This window comes from Dreissena polymorpha, chromosome 14, assembly GCF_020536995.1.
Source record: "Dreissena polymorpha isolate Duluth1 chromosome 14, UMN_Dpol_1.0, whole genome shotgun sequence".
Taxonomy (NCBI): domain Eukaryota; kingdom Metazoa; phylum Mollusca; class Bivalvia; order Myida; family Dreissenidae; genus Dreissena; species Dreissena polymorpha.
This window is the reverse complement of record NC_068368.1, coordinates 74,212,359-74,221,112: the sequence shown is the minus strand read 5'-3', so window position 1 is coordinate 74,221,112 and position 8,754 is coordinate 74,212,359. Positions and strand designations below refer to the sequence as shown.

The 8,754-nt window shown below is 34.5% G+C and overlaps 1 long non-coding RNA gene across 1 annotated transcript; it reads left to right on the top strand.

The window, feature by feature from the left end:
* Nucleotides 1-753: 753 nt before the first annotated feature.
* LOC127857064 (uncharacterized) lies at nucleotides 754-2,037 on the top strand. Its single transcript, XR_008038303.1, has 3 exons — nucleotides 754-890; nucleotides 1,050-1,224; nucleotides 1,609-2,037. It is a non-coding gene; the product is annotated as an uncharacterized LOC127857064 (long non-coding RNA).
* The last annotated feature ends 6,717 nt before the right edge of the window (nucleotides 2,038-8,754 follow it).

The window sequence follows — 8,754 nt, the reverse complement described above, 5'->3', positions numbered from 1 at the left end:
CGGCTATTAAAATCAACACAACAATACATGCGTGAATTGTTTGTGAAACGTTAAAAGTAACAAGTCTAATCAAAGGCATAGTATGAGCGACTGAACCGGCAAATTTTCGCCGATGATTACCACTTGATTACAGATATAAAAAAAACAAATACACGAAAGCATTTTAAACATTTTATTTGTAACAATCAATCTCAACTTCAAACAATCATTTAAACAACAAAAATGTGATAATCGCCTCACATTAATTCATTAAGTAATTTATTTATCCGACAACGGTTAAGCGGGTATTCTCTACGTTTTTGGCTTTTGGAATCGCAGTCTCGCACCAGTTAGCAGCAGTGTAATGGCGGACAGTCACGTGACTGACAATATGGCGGCGGTCAATTTATCGATTATGGAACGGTCTATACTGAAGAACAGTTTTAACAGGTATGTATTGCCATTTCTTCATTCTTTTTTTATATTTAGTTTATTGAATTAATTATGATCATTATTATATTTATGTATTGTCACTGGGAAATGTAAATTGATAAGTTAATGTATTGCAATTTAAAGGAAAAACAACACAATTTAAAGCAAATATAGATAAACATACACATGACAAAGTGTAAATGTTGTGTACAGTGAATTGTTGTGGTTGTGTTTTATGATTATTGTCATCTTTATTGTTATTTATAGATATTTCTGGTTATTACTGAACAGATTTCTTTCCCTCATATTTTAATATTGAAGGTTAAACTCTTGCCCAAGAGCAAAAGGGGTTATCATACTACCTGATGTATGGACTTATACACCAGGCTTTTACCCTGCACGAGCTGGCCAACTTGAGGGGAACTGAAGTGGGCAAACCTCGCCCTGTCCTTGAACAAGAAAGCTGGATTTGTTGAGAGGTAAAACTATACAGGTTATTGCATTTTAAAAGCGTCACAATTCTGACCAATGTGACAAACATTTTTAGAGTTTGAAATGAGATGAAAGTAAATTACAAGCTTTGGAAATTACCAATTGTAAATATTTTGTCAAAACTCCTTTTCATTTTTTGGTTCCAGAGTATCATTAAAGCTGAACTCCAGCATGAAACCAGGGAGGTGAAGGCCATCGCACAGGCCATGTGCCGACTGTTCACTCCCCACCAGCTTGTGACTTGCTCCATGAAGGGAGCAACAACTACAACGGGGTCACCAAGACCAAGCCTCCCCACTGCTGAGAGAAATGCAATCATTGGTACTTTTTCTTCATCATAAAAATTTGAAGTACCAGTTACCTGTATAGAAATTCAATACACAACCTACAAATATTTTTCATATCACTTACTGTTTACAGTCGCATAAATGATCATTATATTACAGCATTTGTGAAGTTTTTTTTTTATTATCCAAGTGACAGTTAACAATGTTTGTTTTTTAAATTCATGAAGACAGGATTGAAAAACTTTGTCCGTGTCTCTAGTCACTGTCTCCAGGACAATCAGTTCTAAACTCATTTGTGTTGACTTCCTTAATATGCAAATATTTAACCTCTTTTTCTGGCTAGAGTATTTTCTATTTAAGAACAGATTTTGTTTTTTTGGCATGTTTTTAAAATGAATAGTCAATCATATTTTTTCAGATGTCATAGCCAAAACCTTTGACAAGCCCCTGGTGGATGTTGAAGAAAAGATGAGAGGTTGTTTAAGGCGTCTGCGGCTGATGCACAAGTAGACTGAAGTCTTTGTAAATAAAATGTGCTGTTAAAATGATTATTTAACCATTGTTTTCACTTTGTTATATAGATTTGCACCTGTTGCAACAAAATTAACTAATTTTTGTGCTCCCGGTAGGGTCTCATATAGCAATTAGCAGTTGAACTGTTCGTCTGTCTGTCTATCCGTCCGAAAACTTTAGCATTGGTCATAACTTTTGCAATATTGAAGAAAGCAACGAAGAAAGTATGGGGACAGGGAAACATGCTGTTAAAAATGCCTGATTGTATGCTGTGATTTCGTTGAATGTAGATATGTTATTTAATGTTAATAAATATGTTTATTTACAAAGTTTATTTGCTGTACTTGTTTCAGTTCATATTTAAACTGGTCACTTTTCATATCCAAATGAATGTATCTTAAAAATACTCATTTTTAAAAGATACACTTAAGTGTATCTTCATCTATCTTAAAAATGCTCGTTTTAAAAAGATACACTTGAGTGAATTTTACGTGCACTAATACGCTTAAAAATACACTCGAGCGTATTTAAAAAAAAAAAAACTTGAGTGTATTATAAGTGCATTAATACGCTTAAAAATACACTTGAGCGTATTTTTTATAAAATACACTTGAGTGTATTTTAAGTGCACTAATACGCTTAAAAATACGCTAGAGCGTATTTTTTATAAAATACACTTGAGTGTATTTTAAGTGCACTAATACACTCAAAAATACGCTTGAGCGTATTTTTTAGAATAAAAAAATACACTTGAGTGTATTAATGCACTTAATTAACGCAGTTAAAATGCACTTAAAAACACTTGAAGTGCAGTTTCTGGGGAACAAATAAAACTGAAGCGTATTAGTGCACTTTAGTACACTTAAATACACTTAAAAATACACTTAAGCGCATTAATACACTTGAAAAGTGTATTTTTTGAGAGAAAATGCAGAAAAAACACACTTTTTTGCACAGAAAAATGCACTTGGTAAAGTGAATAATACGGTGCCAATACCGCTGCATTTTATGCGCATTAAATGCGCATTTAATGCGCATTAAATGCGCATTTTACACACTTTTTCGGGAAGGGTAAATCTGAGTCGGTTACGTGATGTTTTGTTCCTATGAATCCCAGTCCGGTCCTGCAAGTTGTTTAAGTTCACAGGACCAAATGTCCTGTGGACTAAAAGTACTTTTGGGAATGTCTGCAGAGCTGTCAATGGTAAAGCAGACGCGAGACGCCGTTTTCACAACAGTGAGACTGCTCGTTCGAGGGACAATTGCCCATCTTGGTACTATTGAAGAAAAGCATGGTAAACATTTTGCAACCGCAAAGGACTGTGTCACCAAACTTTGTGACGGAGGAAATACAATAGCTGTTCCAACCAATGAACAGGTAGACATCTTCGAGAAAGCTGTGTACAAGCTCTTCCTTGCCACTGTCATTGAAGATTGATTCCCTGACCTGCCCCTTCTAAAGAACTTCAACGTTTTCAACATGAGGAATCTCCCAGAAGATGTCACAAGCTACAGTGAATCGGAGGTACAGTGTCTCGCCGAACACTTCGGCCTACCCGTAGGTGCCCTATCCGATTCGGGGAAGACAGCAGACAATGCAATGATGTGGGTAACGGAAAATTTACATGAGCAACGTCAACATATATAGGCTTGTGACCATCGGTCTGCTCTTGCCCACATCTACTGCCGACTGCGAGCGAGGGTTCAGTGTCTTAAAATGAATAAAAACGGACAATCGAGCTACTCTTTCCAATAAGGTGCTCAACCTCTCCTAACAATCAGAGGGTCCTCGTTGGAAGTTTTTTACTTCGTTCTTGAGGTTGAAAACTTGCACAGGGCCAGTCACATAGAACGGACATTTCGTAAGTAAAACAGCCCGGTGGTACTGTGACATTTTTATTGTAAATATGTGTTTTTATGTATATTTGTTATTTTAGCGCTGTTTTCATTGAAGTACCTTGCCCAATTTTTATGTTTTTGTTATGTTTCCTCAAATTTTGATATTTTATTTTCTCTAATTAAAGTATTGAAACATGGATGTGAGATAGGCTGTACTTTTTAGTATTTTGTCACGAGAAGCCTAAAATATTTTTGTTTTAAAAAAAACAACAAAAGAATGATTGAACAACTAATGGTTCATTTGTAGTTATTATACATTTTGTGCTATTTCATCCAAACTGAAATTATGAGTTTTCCTTTCTATTTAAAAAATGTAAAGAAGAATAAGAATAAGAATAACAAATGCTTTGCTTTTAACACCCTCTTGATTAAACAGCAAGTCTCTAATTTAATGTAGCATTATTGACCATAACCAAACAAATCCTCATATATTTCTTACTTGCTTATATATAGATGCTTTTTCATTTCATAGAAATTTAGAAAGCTTCACCCAGAGAGCGCATCGTTTGCATTACTGGCCACCCTTGACAAAGCATGGAGACTAAGGTGCATGTGGGCCATGGGATTTGAGGTAAATACTCATACAAAATGAAAGTAAATTATTAATTTGCAACTTTCCTTTTTTATATTTATTCCTGTACGAAAAAGTTTGGGCAGACTGCAACCAGATTATGTGCAGAATAAAATACACAAAATCTGTATAGAATCTGGGCAGAAAATATTTGGTGTCCATTTGAAATGAGTTGAACCAGATTTCTATTTATAGATTTTTTTCAATATAAACAAAGAACTAATTCTGTACAGATTTTACGAATTATTTTAATTAAGCAGAATTTTTTGGGGGCAGAAAAAAATCTGGGCAGAATTAAATGTGGGGAGAACCAAAATGTTAGAATGGAATTCTGTGCAGAAAAAAAATCTGTACACAAACAATTCTGTACAGAAAAATGTAGCAAAATGTAAAGTAAAATATACAGACTGTAAATATTAAACATTTAATGAAATTATTACATGTTGTATATAAGCAAAGTAACACATACTGACAGTCAATAAAATAAAATAATTTACATCAGACATCCCATTAAGAAATAAATCCCTAAATACAACACACATTATTTTATCACTGCTTTATGACATAAAAAGCACAGTATATAAAGTAAGTTTATGTTTCAAGAAATTACAGTTATAACATTGAGATGAAAATCCCGTTTAGAGCTCTTCTTTGCCTTAACTGGACCCTGGTGAGGTACCATCACTCTGTGACTGCACTACTGAGGTTGTTGTCAGGGGAAAATTGCTACACAATTTTTGACAATCGCTGAAAACAAACAAAAATTTCAATTTACAATTTTAAAATCATTTGGTTAAATCAATCTGAATGATATGATCACATGGTAATTCTACTCATATTACAACTTAAATATTAAATGCAACTTGCTTCTCTTTATATTTTGCTTTTCACAGTATAAAATAAATTTGACTTTTTTCATATGATTAGGTCAGTTCATAGGGTGTGAGATAAAAAGAGAATTTGTAATGTTGATTTAGTTACAAACTACATTATATTAAGTTTTTGCTTCACACCTTATAAGTGGTAACAGCACAATTACTCTGTGACTGCACTACTGAGGTCGTTACCAGGGGTAAGTTGCTTCACAATCTGTTTCTACAATTGCTGAAAGCAAAAGAAAAATACAATTTATTATTTTAAAAATTATTTTTTAGTCAATCTGAATGAAATGATCATATGTGATCTACTCAAATTACAACTTAAATAATGCAACACCTTTTAAGTGATTACAATAGCTTTCTAAAATATATATATAATATATACAGTTCGCCTTAGCATAATGGATACGGTGTCCGCCTAGCAATCAGGAGGTCATGCATGGGTTTGATCCCCACGTGGGAGCGTTCTCTGGTACTGGTTATACATGAAGGCCCCACTCAGGGAGCGTTCTCTAGATCTTCCCTAAAGACACCAAGTACTGGTTATAGGCCCAAAAAATTGACTCGAGAGCGTTTCTATAAGCCTGAGGCTTTAAATGCAATCAAGCTAAACTAAATAGGTTTAAACTAAATATGTAATTGATAAAAGGCTTTAAATTTCCTGGCAGAGTAGTTATTCATAAATAAATCTAGGTATTGGTTAGATTGCCATTTCATTTGGTAACTGATTAGGCAATCGATTGTTAGAGCAAAGTTGGGTAATTTCGACACCTTAAGAGTAAAATTTGATTTAGTCCTGATGTGTCGAAATTACCCTCCAAGTGCCCAAACTAAATGAAAAACACCGTTTTGACTTGTTGATATTTGCTAACGAACGTTATTATCGTTGCCGGCATAATTCAAAACTTCAAGCGATTTAACTAAATGCGGCGGAGTGTAATTTCGACAGTAAGCGGCTAATTTTGACAGTCAGCGGCTAATTTCGACACTTGTCTTTGTATTAATTTTCAACAACTGTTTTAATCAGTTATTTACATTGTATGCCTCAATTGATAGAATTTCACGATCTCTTTAATATCTAGTGTTAATTAGGCTCGATTGTTCATTGTCGGCTGGGGTACTGCTAACATTTACCCCGGGTACATTGAAGTATACTTACATGTACCCCGGGTACGGTAAATATACTAAAACGTACCCGGTCGAAATTAGACTGTACCCGAGTTTTATTCCCGCCCTAAATCAGATGTCATAAAACGCGCTACAGATTACCGTTATTACGAAACAAACTTCTGTTATTTGTTTTTATAAACTGCATCAACATGCTTTTTGAGTATGGATTCCGATAATATAGAGGCAATTTAACAGAAAATTGACATAAATATGAACATAATTAATCTAAAAAAAATAGCCGCCGACGACCGATTTAGCGTAAAAATCCCGGGTAGATTTTAGTATATTTACCGTACCCGGGGTACATGTAAGTATACTTAAGCGTACCCGGGGTATATGTAAGTAGTACCCGAGCCGAAAATGACCAATCGATTGTTAATAAGGTTGTGGTGGTTTAGTGGATGTGATGTCCGCCTAGCGATCAGGAGAGAGTGTTTTAATAAGTCGTAGGCTTTCCATGCAGTGGAGCTTTAATAAATAGGATTATACTAAATTAATTTGCAAATCAGAGAATTATAAATAAATTGCATTTAGAGTTCGTATTGTGCTCCCACTTGACTCAATATACAGTACAGACACCGTGTACTTAAACAAACGCCACTCGCCGTAATGTTCATCTCACTGTTAGCTTACCAATATGAACCCCGCGATAGGTGTTCAGATCAAATGTCGCGGGGGCCGTTTGCCATAGACTAACACCGCGAATCACCGCGGACCCATAATATCTACCGCGGTGATCATCGTGTTCGCTAAATATAATTGAACATAAACGTATTGAATTGATCCCTTTAATTTAAGAGTGATAATGAATAAATAAATTCTATTTTAATGTACATGCTGGTCGAAAGAATGTGATAAGTATTTAAAATATATTGGCGACAATAAAACGCCTCCGATACATATGTGTCAACTGTATCTATCGAATACATGCAACTTCTCCCTTCTTTAATTATCCATTACTCGATAATCCCATATACGCCCGATTTCCGTTTTTAAAGCAAATTATCTGAGGGAAATATAGACGATAAGAGTGCTCAAGAATGCCATAAACATAAACGTTCGCAATTTTCGAAAGTATCAAATGAATTTCGGCATATGATTCTATTTAAAGGTTTGATGAACTGCATGTAAGCCCCTTAACAATACAGTTGTATTCCAACATGCGAAAATCATCTTACACGGTTTGCACGCGCCGGGTACAGCTATTTTCGGTTAGCAACTTCTAGATAAAATAAATGAATTTCTTTGTCCTGATAAAAAGCGCGCGAAAATTGGCGTGGGTGTATTTATTTGTAAATACAAATTTCGTAGCGGGTACAACATTGTGATCATTTGATTTCCATTAAAAGTTTCGTTGTGAATTTCAACTAAAGTTGAAATATCTCGCGATATATTTGGCATTGCCATTAAGAGTTAATAGTATTGATCATCTAAACGCTTTATTTACGTTTCCGACGTTATGTACTGTACAAATTTAAGTGCATACGTGTGCACATACTTATAACATCTACATGTAGTACACGTGTATATGATTTTCTTTTGTACATGTACATTTAAAACGCGTGAATGACCCTTGCAGACAGGTCTTTACGGTGGTTGCGCAGCATCCGAGGTGATCACAGGTGATCCAATTAACGATATAATTAAGTAAAAAAAATACATTTTCATTAATCAATAACCTTCACAATCTTTAAATAGCTCTAATTTTATACAATCTGCTTGAAAAGATATAGAGAGAGCTAAATATAATATTCAATAAGCTGCGTCAACTATTTAAAGAGTAATTTTATTCAACGAATCTATCTTTCCATATGCGCTGGGAATGCTTGAAAACATTTGGAGTGTCGGAATTACCCACCATCGTATAAAATCGGAGGATAATTTCGACACCCCACAAATCATAGTTTAACAAACGATTTGCACTATTCAAACACAAATACAGGTCAAGTGAAACAAATTTTATACTAGAACTTGTACAAATACCAGAAATACAGCAAAATCCTGAAGGGACGTAATTGACAATTATGTAACCTCCCTTAGCGAAGCTCATAACGCTATAAAAATTCTCTAAGTAATACAATGTACGTATTTTAAATGACTCACTTACATGCAATTAGCGAGACGTTTGATAGAGAGATGTTATCTGGTGACGTCACAACACCAACTACGTCACATTTTACAACGAAATCATACGGGATGATGATGATTTAAGACTGGTCTGATAAATACTGTGAAAAGTGTCGAAATTAGACGACTGTCGGAATTACCCGACATTGCGCTACCACTATGTTGGATTTGTAAGAAGGAGATACCTTTGGCAGACTCATGTGTTTTATGTGAACTTACTGCACAGATAATTGGTTTCATCATTTATTTTAAATGTTAATCACCCATCAAAACAGATATTTGCAACTGTTAAATGATATCATTAAATTAAACATAAAATTATAAGAAAACAATGCAAAGAAAAACAATACAAACCTGTTTAATAGTTCAAAGCATTTCCAAAAAGGCCACTCCATAACTCACTGAA